Source organism: Halichoerus grypus, chromosome 11 (genome assembly GCF_964656455.1).
Source record: "Halichoerus grypus chromosome 11, mHalGry1.hap1.1, whole genome shotgun sequence".
NCBI lineage: Eukaryota > Metazoa > Chordata > Mammalia > Carnivora > Phocidae > Halichoerus > Halichoerus grypus.
The window spans coordinates 203883-215887 of NC_135722.1; the positions used below are offsets into that span (position 1 = coordinate 203883).

At 47.5% G+C, this 12005-nt stretch overlaps 1 long non-coding RNA gene across 1 annotated transcript; it reads right to left on the reverse strand.

The window, feature by feature from the left end:
• Positions 1 to 6024: 6024 nt before the first annotated feature.
• Positions 6025 to 11977, reverse strand: LOC118539544 (uncharacterized). The gene is made up of 4 exons (XR_013442655.1): positions 11941 to 11977; positions 10065 to 10258; positions 8026 to 8148; positions 6025 to 6143 (listed from the first exon to the last, which is right to left on the reverse strand). It is a non-coding gene; the product is annotated as an uncharacterized LOC118539544 (long non-coding RNA).
• Positions 11978 to 12005: the final 28 nt, after the last annotated feature.

A 12005-nucleotide genomic window follows, 5' to 3' on the forward strand; every position in this document is an offset into this window, starting at 1 on the left:
ACCTGGTGGCCGCCTGGGCAAAGTGCAACCGCAGGGAGCGGGGCGAGAGGGGCAAGGAGCGAGCTGAGAGAGAGGAGGATCCTCCCCAGAGGACTGTTCCGGGATTGCTGCCTCGGTCCCTCAATCCCAAAGAGAGCCAAGGATCCCAGGGGTCCCGGCACTGACTTAACCCTAATTCTGATCCTGACTGGTCCCCATCGCATTTCTTTTCTTTTTTTTTTTCTTTAAGATTTTATTTATTTATCTGAGAGAGAGAAAGAGGGCGCACAAGCAGGGGGAGAGGGAGAAGCAGACTCCCCGCTGAGCAGGGAGCCCCACGCGGGGCTGGATTCCAGGACCCTGAGATCATGACCTGAGCCAAAGGCAGACGCTTAACGGATTGAGCCACCCAGGTGCCTCCCCCCATCGCATTTCTGACGTGCTTTGTGGGGCGGCTCTGGACCCAAACATGAGGGCTCCCATTTTAACCTGCGGCTGTGGGCTGTCGAGTTGGCCCAGAGCAGATGGAGACAGGCTTGCGGGATGGCGGGAGGAACATGTGACTGCGCATGAATTTTTTTTTTTAAGATTTTATTTATTTGAGGGGGGAGCACAAGCAGGGGGAGCGGCAGAGGGAGAGTGAGAAGCAGGCCCCCACTGAGCAGGGAGCCTGATGTGGGGGCTCGATCCCAGGACCCTGAGACCATGACCTGAGCTGAAGACAGACAACGGACTGAGCCACCCAGGCGCCCCTGGGCATGAATTTTTTTAAAAAGTCCCAAGAGAGGGGCGCCTGGGTGGCTCAGTCGTTAAGCGTCTGCCTTCGGCTCAGGTCATGGTCCCAGGGTCTTGGAATCGAGCCCCGCATCAGGCTCCCTGCTCCGCGGGAAGCCTGCTTCTCCCTCTCCCACTCCCCCTGCTTGTGTTTCCTCTCTCACTGCCTCTCTCTGTCAAATAAATAAATAAAAATCTTTAAAAAAAAAAAAAAAAAGTCCCAAGAGAAATTTTAAAAATAACTTGAACTAAATTAAAATGAAAACACAACTTACCAAAATTTGCGGGGTGCAGCAAAAGCAGTGCTTAGAGGGAAATCTATAGAATTAAATGTATGCTCAAAAAGAAGAAAGACCTAAAATCAATAATCTCAATCTCAATCTTAGGAAACTAGAGAAAGAAGAGGCAATATAAGCCTAAAAACAGAAGAAAAGAAATAATAAAAACTAGAGCAAAAATCAGTGAAATTGAAAACAGCACTCATTGGGGGAAAAAAATCAACAAGACCAAAAGCTGGTTTTTGGGAGACAAAATCAATAAAATTGATAAACTGCTAGCCAGGATAACAAAACTAAAAAGAGGAAACAGAGATTGCTACAATGAGAAATGGAAAAGGGGCCATCACTACAGATCCCATGGACATTAAAGGGATAATAAAGGAATACTATGAACAACTCTGTGCTCACAAATTTGATAACTTAGATGAAATGGACCAATTCCTTGAAGACACAGACTATCAAAACTCACATAAAGAGAAATAGGTCAACTAAATAGGCCTATATTTATTAATGAAATTGAATCAATGATTAATAATATGCCAAATAAGAAAGCACCAGGCACAGATGGCTTAACGGTGAATTGTACCAAATATTTAAGGGGGGAAAAATGATACCAATTCTCTGCAATCTTTTCTGGAAAATAGAAACAAAAAATGCTTCTTAACTCATTCTGAGGCAACATTACCCCAATAAAACCACAACCAGATAGACATAAAAAGAAAAGAAAATTGCAGATCAATATCTCTCATGAGCATAAAAGCAAAAATCCTTAACAAAATATTAGCAAGTCCAACTCTACAATGAATTATACACCACAAAATAAGTATATTCTAGTAACCAAGTGGGATTTATTCTAGGTGTGCAAGAATTTTAAAATCAGTTAGTGTAGTCTATCACATATATATGCTAAGGTAGAAAAATAATATGATTTTATTTTATTTATTTATTTATTAAAGATTTCATTTATTTGACAGAGAGAGACACAGTGAGAAAAGGAACACAAACAGGGGGAGTGGGAGAGGGAGAAGCGGGTTTCCCACTGAGCAGGGAGCCCGATGCAGGGCTCCATCCCAGGACCCTGGGATCATGACCTGAGCCAAAGGCAGACACTTAATGACTGAGCCACCCAGGTGTCCATATGATCTTTCTTAAAAGATTTTATTTATTTATTTATTTGACAGAGAGAGAGAGCACAAGCAGGGGGAGCAGCAGAGGGAGAGGGAGAAGCAGGCTCCTGGCTCAGCAGGGAGCCTGACATGGGGCTTGATTCCAGGACCTTGGGATCATGACCTGAGCCAAAGGCAGACACTCAACGACTGAGCCACCCAGGCACCGCAAAATAATATGATCTTATCCACTGATGTTGAAAAAGCATTTGACAAAATCCAATACTCATTTATGATTAAGCTCTCAACTAACTAGGAGGAGATTTCTTCAACTTGATTAAGGATCATCTACCAAAAAATGTATAGTTAACACATTTCTTAATTGTAAGGAACCAGATATTTTCCCCTTAAGATCAGGAACAAGGCAGGGCACCTGGGTGGCTGCATCGGTTGCACATCCAACTCTTGATTTGGGGTCAGGTGGTGATCTTCGGGTCGTGAGATTGAGCCCTGTGTCTGGCTCCACGCTCAGCAAGGAGTCTGCTTTTCCCCCTTTCCCTCTCCCTCTGGTGCTCCTCCTGCTTGCATACTCGCTCCCTCTCTCTCTCTAAAATAAAATAAATATTTTTTAAAAAGCTCAGGAACAAGGCAAGGGTGTCCCCTCTCACCACTACCACTGAACATTGTACTGGGAATCTAGGATGTGAAATAAATAAAATATGTACAGATTGGGAAGAAAAAATAAAACTATCTTTGTTCACAGATGACATAACTGTTTATGTAGAAAACCCAAAGAATTAACAACAACAACAAAATTCCTGAATTAATAAGCGGTTATTATGAAGTTGCAGGAAACAAGGTTAATATTAAAAAGTTAATTTCTTCCCTGTACACCAGCAATGAACCATGGAAATTTGACATTTAAAACACAATACCAGGCGCCTGGCCTGGGTGACTTAGTCAGTTAAGCATCTGCCTTCAGCTCAGGTCATGATCTCCGAGTCTTGGGATTGAGTCCCGCATTGGGCTCCCTGCTCAGCGGAGAGTCTGCTTCTCCTTCTCCCTCTGCCGCTCCCCCTGCTTGTACTCTCTGTCAAATAGATAAATAAATCTAAAAAATAATAATAATAATTAAAAATATAAAACACAATACCATTTACATTAGCATCATAAAAATGAAATATTTAGGTATAAATCTAACAAAATATGTTCAGGACCTACATGAGGAAAACTACAAAATGTTGATGAAAGAAATTGAAGTTCTAAATAAATGTAGGGGCTCCTGGGTGGCTCAGTCAGTTAAGCAGCTGCCTTCAGCTTGGGTCATGATCCCAGGGCTCTGGGATCAAGCCCCACATAGGGCTCCCGGCTCAGCAGGGAGTCTGCTTCTCCCTCTCCCTCTGCTCCTCCCCACTGCTTGTGCACTTTCTCACTCTCTCTCTAATAAATAAATAAATAATCAAATAAATAAATAGAGAGCTATGCCATGCTCATTGAAAGGAACTCAATATTTTTAAGATGTCAATTCTTCACAACTTGATCTATGGATTCAGTGTAATTCCAATTTAAACCCTAGCAAGTTATTTTGTAGATGTTGACAAACTGATGCTAAAGCTTATATGAAAAGGCAAACAGGGGTACCTGGGTGGTTCAGCTGGTTGAGCATCCGACTCTTGGTTTTGGCTCAGGTCATGATCTTGGGGTCATGGGATTGAGCCCCGTGTCAGTCTCCACACTCTGCTGGGAGTCTGCTCAAGATTCTCTCTCTCTCCCTTTCCCTCTGTCCCTCCACCCACTCGGGCACTCTCTCTCTCTAGAATAAATATACAAATCTTAAAGAAGATTAAAAAAAAGAAGAGAAAAGCAAAGGCAAACACCTGGAATTGACACCACCATACTCAAAAGAATAACGAGATTGGAGAACTGATACTATATGATTTCCTAGAAAGCTACAGTAATCAAGGCAGCCTGATACTGACAAAAGACTAGAAAAATAGATCAGTGGAACATAACAGAGAGCCCAGAAATAGATCCATACAATATAGATCTTTGACAAAGGTACAAAGTCAACACAATGAAGAAGATAGTCTTTCACAAATGGTGGTGGAACAACTGAACACCCATAAGCAAAAAATGAGTCTATACCAGACTAGAATTAACTAAAAAATTGGTCATAAACCTAAATATAAATTGCAAAGTTTAAGACTTCTAGTAGATAACATAGGAGAAAATCTAAGTGAACCAAGATTTGGCAATGACTTTTCAGATAAGCAAATCCATGAATGAAAAAATTGTTAGGTTGGACTTCATGAAAACTTTAAAATTCTGCTCTGCTAAATATACTGGTAAGACAGTGAAAAAGACAAGTCACAGATTAGAAGAAAATATTTCTAAAACATATATCTAATATAGGGCTGTATCTAAAATATACAAGGATGGGCGCCTGGGTGGCTCAGTTGGTTAAGCAACTGCCTTCGGCTCAGGTCATGATCCTGGAGTCCCTGGATCGAGTCCCGCATCAGGCTCCCTGTTCGGCAGGGAGTCTGCTTCTCCCTCTGACCATAACCCCTCTCATGTGCTCTCTCTCATTCTCTCTCTCAAATAAATAAAATCTTTAAAAAATAAAAATAAAAAAAATAAAATATACAAGGAACTCTCAACAACCAACAATACAAAAACAATTTTAAAATGGGCAAAAGATCTGAACAGACACCTCACCAAAGAAGATGTACAGGTGGCGGGACGCCTGGGTGGCTCAGATGGTTAAGCGTCTGCCTTCGGCTCAGGTCATGATTCCAGGGTCCTGGGATCGAGCCCCACATCAGGCTCCTGGCTCAACGGGGAGCCTGCTTCTCCTTCTCCCTCTGCCTCTCTCCCTGCTCATGCTCTCTCTCTCTGTATCTCTGTGTCTCAAATGAATAAATAAAATCTTTAAAAAAAAAAAAAAAAAAGAAGATGTACAGGTGGCAAATAAGAATTTGAAAAGAGGGGCGCCTGGGTGTCTCAGTCTTGGTTAAGTATCTGCCTTCGGCTCAGGTCCTGATCCCAGGGTCCTGGCATCGAGCCCCGCATCGGGCTCCCTGCTCAGCGAGGAGCCTGCTTCTCCCTCTCCCTTTGCTGTTCCCCCTGCTTGTGCTCTCTGGCTCTATCTCTCTGTCAAATAAACAAAATCTTTTTAAAAAACAATTTGAGGGGCACCTGGGTGGCTCAGTCGGTTTAGCAGCTGACTTCAGCTCAGGTCAGGATCCCAGGGTCCTGGGATCGAGTCCTGAGGCGAGCTCCCTGCTCATCGGGAGCCTGCTTCTCCCTCTCCCTCTGCCGCTCCCCCTGCTTGTGCTCTCTCTCTCTGTTAAATAAATAAAATCTTTAAAAAAAAAAAAAGAATTTGAAAAGATGCTCAACATCATATATCATCAGGGAGTTATAAATAAATAATATTTAATAAGAAATAAGATAAATAAAATAATAAGATATCAATACAATGACTAAAATCCAAAAACCTGACAATACCAAATGCTGGCGAGGATGTGGAGCAATAGGAGCTCTCATTCATTGCTGGAGGGAATGCAAATGGATGCAGCCATGTTAGAAGACATTTGGCAGTTTCTTCCAAAGCTAAACATAGTCTTACTATATGATCCAGTAATTGCACTCTCAGGTATTTATCCAATTGAATTGAAAACTTATGTCCACAGAAAAACCTGCACACAAATATTTGTAGCAGCTTTATTCATGATTGCCAAACCTGGGAGCAACCAGGATGTCTTTCAAAGGTGACTGGATAAACTGGTAAATTCACACAATGGAATATTATTCAGTGATTAACAAGAAAATTGTTGGGACACCGGGTGGTACAGTCGGTTAAGTGTCTCACTCTTGGTTTCGGCTCAGGTCGTGATTTCAGGGTTGTAAGCTCAAATCCGGAGTCAGGCCCTGCACTCAGCATGGAGTCTGCTTGAGATTCTCTCTCTCCCTCTGCCCCTTTCCCCGCTCATGCTCTCTCTCTCTAAAATGAATAAATAAATCTTTAAAATTTTTTAAAAATAAAAATAGTTATCAATCCACAAAAAGACATGGATGAACCATAAATGCATATTGCCAAGTGAAAGAATCCAGTTGGAAAAGGCTACATAGTGTATGATTCCAACTATTTGACATTCTGGAAAAGGGAAAAGTAAGGAGACAGTAAACAGATCAGTGTTTCCAGGGGCACAGAGGGAGGTGGATGGGATGAATGGGTGGAGCATGGGGTGTAGACGGTGTTGACACTGCTCTGTATGATACTGTAATGGTAGATTGGTCAGTATCCATAGAACTCAACAGCACAGGGAGCAAACCTAATGTAGGCAAATCAGAGAAAAGGAAATCAGTCAGGACGTTGGGGATCCCAGGAGCAGTGCAAACGGTGCAAGACCCTCACTGCATTACACGTGTGTGACGCCACCTCAGTGACGGGGCTGGAGTCTGCCAGGCTCAAGGCAGAGCACGTGCACACGCGCCCTGGGCTCTCGTGGACGCAGGGGCTTCCCGCGGGGGTCCAGCCTAACAGGTCTGACGCTGCTTCGCACCCACACTGGAATGGAGGGACCAACTCGGTGGCCGGTAGAGGCTGAGAACCTGGGGTGTCACTGTGGAGTGGGGGGTGACAGGGAATCGGGGAGAATGGTCCATGGGATGACGGATGGGAGTTGGAGGCACGAGCTTAATGTCAACACAGATTATTTACAGAAATATTTCCAGGCTTGTATACATACAGTTGGTATACACATATATTTCTTTGGCTTGTGTGCTGAGCAGGCACAAAGAAACAACTCTCCAGTAGCCATGAACACACCTATTTCCCAGATCTTGGTTCCTAAATCCATTCTCTAATAAAAGGAAGGTGCCAGAGTCCTTGGGAAAATGACTGATTTTAGGACTGATACAGGAAATATACAGAATGAGCCTGGAGCATCTTGTGGTGCCAGAAATTAAGGAGGTCCTCAACACACACACACCACACACATACACACACACACGTGAGTATATCAAAGGAGCACAGACAACTGAAAGTGCTCCCAGTGGCCAAAGTTGAAACAATTTGAGCAACAAAATTGAAGTGGCATCACATTATAAACCAAAGTATAAAATAAACATCCACAAGTCCGGGCGCCTGGGTGGCTCAGTTGGTTAAGCGACTGCCTTTGGCTCAGGTCATGATCCTGGAGTCCCAGGATCGAGTCCCGCATCGGGCTCCCTGCTCGGCAGGGAGTCTGCTTCTCCCTCTGACCCTCCCCCCTCTCATGCTCTCTCTCTCTCATTCTCTCTCTCAAATAAATAAATAAAATCTTTAAAAAAAAAAAATCCACAAGTCCGTGCTGATGTAAATAAATGACTGAATAAATTAATAAGTGGGAGAGAAGAGACAAATCTCCCATGCAAAAGAATTCTGAATGAAGTGTGTAGATTCTCCACCATAAAGGGGATAGGCACCGCCTACCAGCCCTTTAGTGCGGCATCTCCTTCCAAAGAGCACAGGACAAAGGGGGACCTCCTTCCAAAGAGCACAGGACGAAGGGGGGACCTCCTTCCAAAGAGCACAGGACGAAGGGGGGACCTCCTTCCAAAGAGCACAGGACGAAGGGGGGACCTCCTTCCAAAGAGCACAGGATGAAGGGGGGACAGTGAGCAACAGCACCGTAGAGACACCTGACAGGCACACCACAGCCAGGCAATCCAGGTCAGCGTCACAGTGACACGTCATGTCAATCGTGTGTACCTGACATGACGTGAAGACAGTGGCACTTCGCCTCTGTGCTTATCCTCCCAAACGCCACAACCCCAGCCTAATCGTGAGAAAAACAGCAAATTCCAATACTGCGTCATCCTACCCATCCAACCCAATATACCTGACTGGTCCTCCTCCAAGCTGTCAAGGTCATCAAAAACAGAAAGTCTGAGAAGCTGTCACAGCCCAGAGGGGCCTCGGGAGACATGACGACTGAATGTCATGTGGGGTCCTGGGTGAGGTCCTGGAACAGGAAAAGGACATTAGGGGGAAACTCAGGAAATCTGAATAACGTGTGGACTTCAGTTAACAATGATGGATCAATACTGGCTCATTAATTGTGACAAATGTACCGTACTAAGGCACAATGTTAATAATAGGGAAACTGGGATTGGCAGCCCTATTGGAACTCTGTGCTACATGCTCAGTATTTCTATAAATCTAAAACTGTTTGTTTTTAAGATTTTATTTATTTATTCAACAGAGAGAGACACAGCGAGAGAGGGAACACAAGCAGGGGGAGTGGGAGAGGGAGAAGCAGGCTTCCCGCTGAACAGGGAGCCCGACTCGGGGCTCAATCCGGGACTTGGGGCTCGATCCCAGGACCCCGGATCATGACCCGAGCCGAAGGCAGACACTTAACGACTGAGCCGCCCAGGTGCCCCTTAACCAGGATATTTTGACCCTCAGAAATCATGGTACCCCTGGGACTAAAATCATGAGGAGCCTGCCAGAGTCCCACTTGATTTGTATAAGCAGAATAGCTCTAGGCATGGTGAATACAAGTGAATGGAATACCATGGACTGGGGGTGGGGGGTGGGGCTTAAACAACAGAAATTTGCTTGCAGTTCTGGACACTGGAAGTCTCAGACCAGGATGCCAGTGTGGTAGGGCTCTGGTGTGAGCTCTCCGCTGGGTTGCAAGTGGCCACCATGTCAGTGTGCACACGTGACCTCTCCTTGGTGTGTGTGCATGACAAACAGCAAGCTCCCTGGTGTCTCTTCTTCTAAGCACACTAATCCCACGAGACCAGGGCCCCACCCTCAGGACCTCATCTAATCCTAACTACCTCCCCCAAACCCCATCTCCAAATGCCATCACATTGGGGATTAGGGCTTCAACACAGGAATTTGGGGGGATGCAAACACTCAGTCCACGACAAAAAGTTTTACTTGAATCACTGTGATAGAAAGTCATGGACCCCTAACCAATTTCCAGGTTTAAGCCAGTCCATACCCAAAGGCCCCTTGGATGAGGGCAAGGCCAGTGCCCTTGAGGCCCCTAAAGGGCCACTTACCACATGGCTGTAATAGGAAAGAAGAAATCCCAGGCTTTTCAGGGACATTGGCTCTGAACTGACATTGATTCCTGGAGACCCAAAATACCACTGTGACCACCAGTCAGGGTAGGGGCTTATGGAGGGTAGGTGATCAATGGTGTTTTGGTCATGCCCATCTTACTCTGGGCCCAGAGGGTCCCTGAACCTATCAGTGGTTAGTACCCTGTTGCAGAATGCATGATTGGCAGTTAGCAGAATCCCATCTTGGTTTCCTGGTCCCTGGAATGGGGGCTGTTATGGTGGGAAAGGCCAGGTGGAACCCCAGAACCGCTCCTATCTGGGAAAATAGTAAAGCAAGAGCAGTAAGGCATCTCTGGAGGGAGTGCAGAGACCAGTACCACCACCAAGGACCTGAAAGGTGCAGGGGTGGTAATCCCCATCACACCCCTGTTTGCCCCTCCGATCCAGCTGATGCTGAAGACGGGGGCCTCGGACGATGACAGCAGACTGAGCATGACCAGGTGGTGACTCCAACTGCAGCTGCTGTTGCTGACTTGGTTTTATTACCGAAGCAAGTCCATGGGGACTGGGTCACTGTTCCTCTCCACTGGACCTCACACCATTACATTGGTGACATCACGTTGACTGAAGTGATGAGCAGAAAGCGGCAATTATCCTCGGTAGGCCCAGTGAAAAATAAATTCCACAAAAAGTCCAAGGCTTTCCACATCTGAAACATCTAGGGGCCCAGTAGACACCCCTTCCTAAGTGCCAAGCAAGTGGCTGTGTCCAGTCCCTTCTACAAAGAAACAGTGACTGGCATGTCTTGCCCTTTGGGAGACAGTTGTACCTCATCTGGGTCACTACTCCAATCCCTTACCTGAGTAACCCAGAGCAAAAGGAGGAGCTGCAGGAGGCCCAGGCTGCCACGTAAGCTCTCGGCCATCTGGGCCACATGACTCAGTGGATCCGATAGTCTTGGGTGTCTGGAGCCTTTGGCCAGCCCCACAGTGAGTCGCAGCACGGCCCATTAGCAGTGCTCTGCCGTATTCCGAAGATAACTGACCTGACTCGCTAGCAAGCATACCGACATGTGGTTTAGAGAAAATAAAAGAAATATAAGCACACCACTGTTAATATGTTTAAAACACAACTTGGTATGTTTTAATAAGTGCGTAGATTACGTAAATGTGGAAGGTGGGTTGGAGGGGGGAAGGGCAGGGACGGGAGGTGGTGGGTGAGGAGGTTTGAAGATGTGGGCACTGTCGACAGGGTAAGTGACAGAATGCCATAACGGTGGGATGTGGCCTGCTTGATTCTGGGCCCTGCGGTTAAAATGAAAGGACAGAAGGATAGTGTGGCAGGTCACAGCAAGACTGCAACTTCCTGCACAATGTGTCTAGGATGCGGTGGGGGTCCCTGTCCCCTCCTCTCAAACCTGGGTGGCCTGTGACTGCATGTGGCAGAACTGATGTGTGGTAACCCAACAGGCGCTTTGGCCCCTTTGCTGGAGCCCCGAGGCCACCTCCTGGAAGCGGCCCCATCCGGGTGCTCTGCTTAACCATGCTGGCTGGGCACCAACACGAGGGTGCAGCCAAGTCTGGCCCGGCCATCAGTGTTGCCCCCAGCCATTCACTCTTCCCACCTGAGGCCTGTCCTGTCGTAAAGCAGAGAAAAGCTGTCCTGTTGGGCTCTGTCTAAATTCCTGACCCACCGAATCCACGAACCCCAGTAGCTGGTTCACACCGCTCCTGTTGGGGTGGTGTGTTGCACAGTAACACAGAACTGGAACAGGTGGAGGAAGAGAGAAAGGGAGAAGGGTCGGGCTGGCCGCTGGGCAGAGGGGGGCCTGCAGTGGCCCAGGCAAGAATGGGAACCAAGTGGGGCAAATTTCATCACCCACCCATACTCCCCTCCCACCACCAGCTCAGCGAGAGCTGCACCCCAGACCCCAGCGCTCCAGTCCAGAGTGGAAGAGCTGTGTTGTGCACCCCTCCTGCCCCTTCCGGTGTGTCCTGCCCATCTGCTTGTGCAACTGCTCTCCATCTTCACTCTGCCTTCAGTTGCCCCTCTGCTGCCCATCCACCTGGCAGCCAGGAAAGACCCTGGCTGCCAGGATGAAGCCACCTGCTTTTGAGATCCTCCTCAGTCCCACCTCCATGGCAAGACCCCCACACACACATACACTCCTGTCCCCCTCACCCATCATCATCACCTACCACTTGTGTCTCTCCCCCAAATTTCCTTTCCCTTTCCTCCACTTTGAGCCCCATTCCTCCTGGTTGCACTATTTTCTAAAGGCTTGCTCCAACTCCAAGACCAGGCTGTACCCCAACCTCCAGCTTTCCCTCCACGTTCCCTAAGCCCCTGGTGTCCCCTATTTCCTGGAGTCCTCTGCTCCCTGTGTCCCCACTGTCCCCCAACCCATAGCCTGTGCCTTCCATTGTCTCCATCCCTACACACCCTGATCGCCACCCCAGTGTCCCATGTCCACAGCCCCAAGTCCTCTGCATCTCCCCGTCTTTATGCCCGTTCCCCCACCCACGCACCAACCCCTCTGCCCCGCCCCCTCCCCCGTCTTCTGCACCTCCCCATCCCCGTGTTCCTGCATCCCGTGTCCTTCGCACCACACTGTCCCTTGGGCACCCCCTGACCCCTGTCCCCGCGTCCTTCGCACCCCCATACGCTCATTCCCCTGTCCCTACACCTCCCCATCCTCCGTGAACGCCTTGACCCCGGTCCCAAGTCCTCCGCACCTTCAGGTCCCCGCGCCCGCGAGCTGCGCGGGCCGGCGCGCCCAGGTGGATGCGCGCGCGTTGCG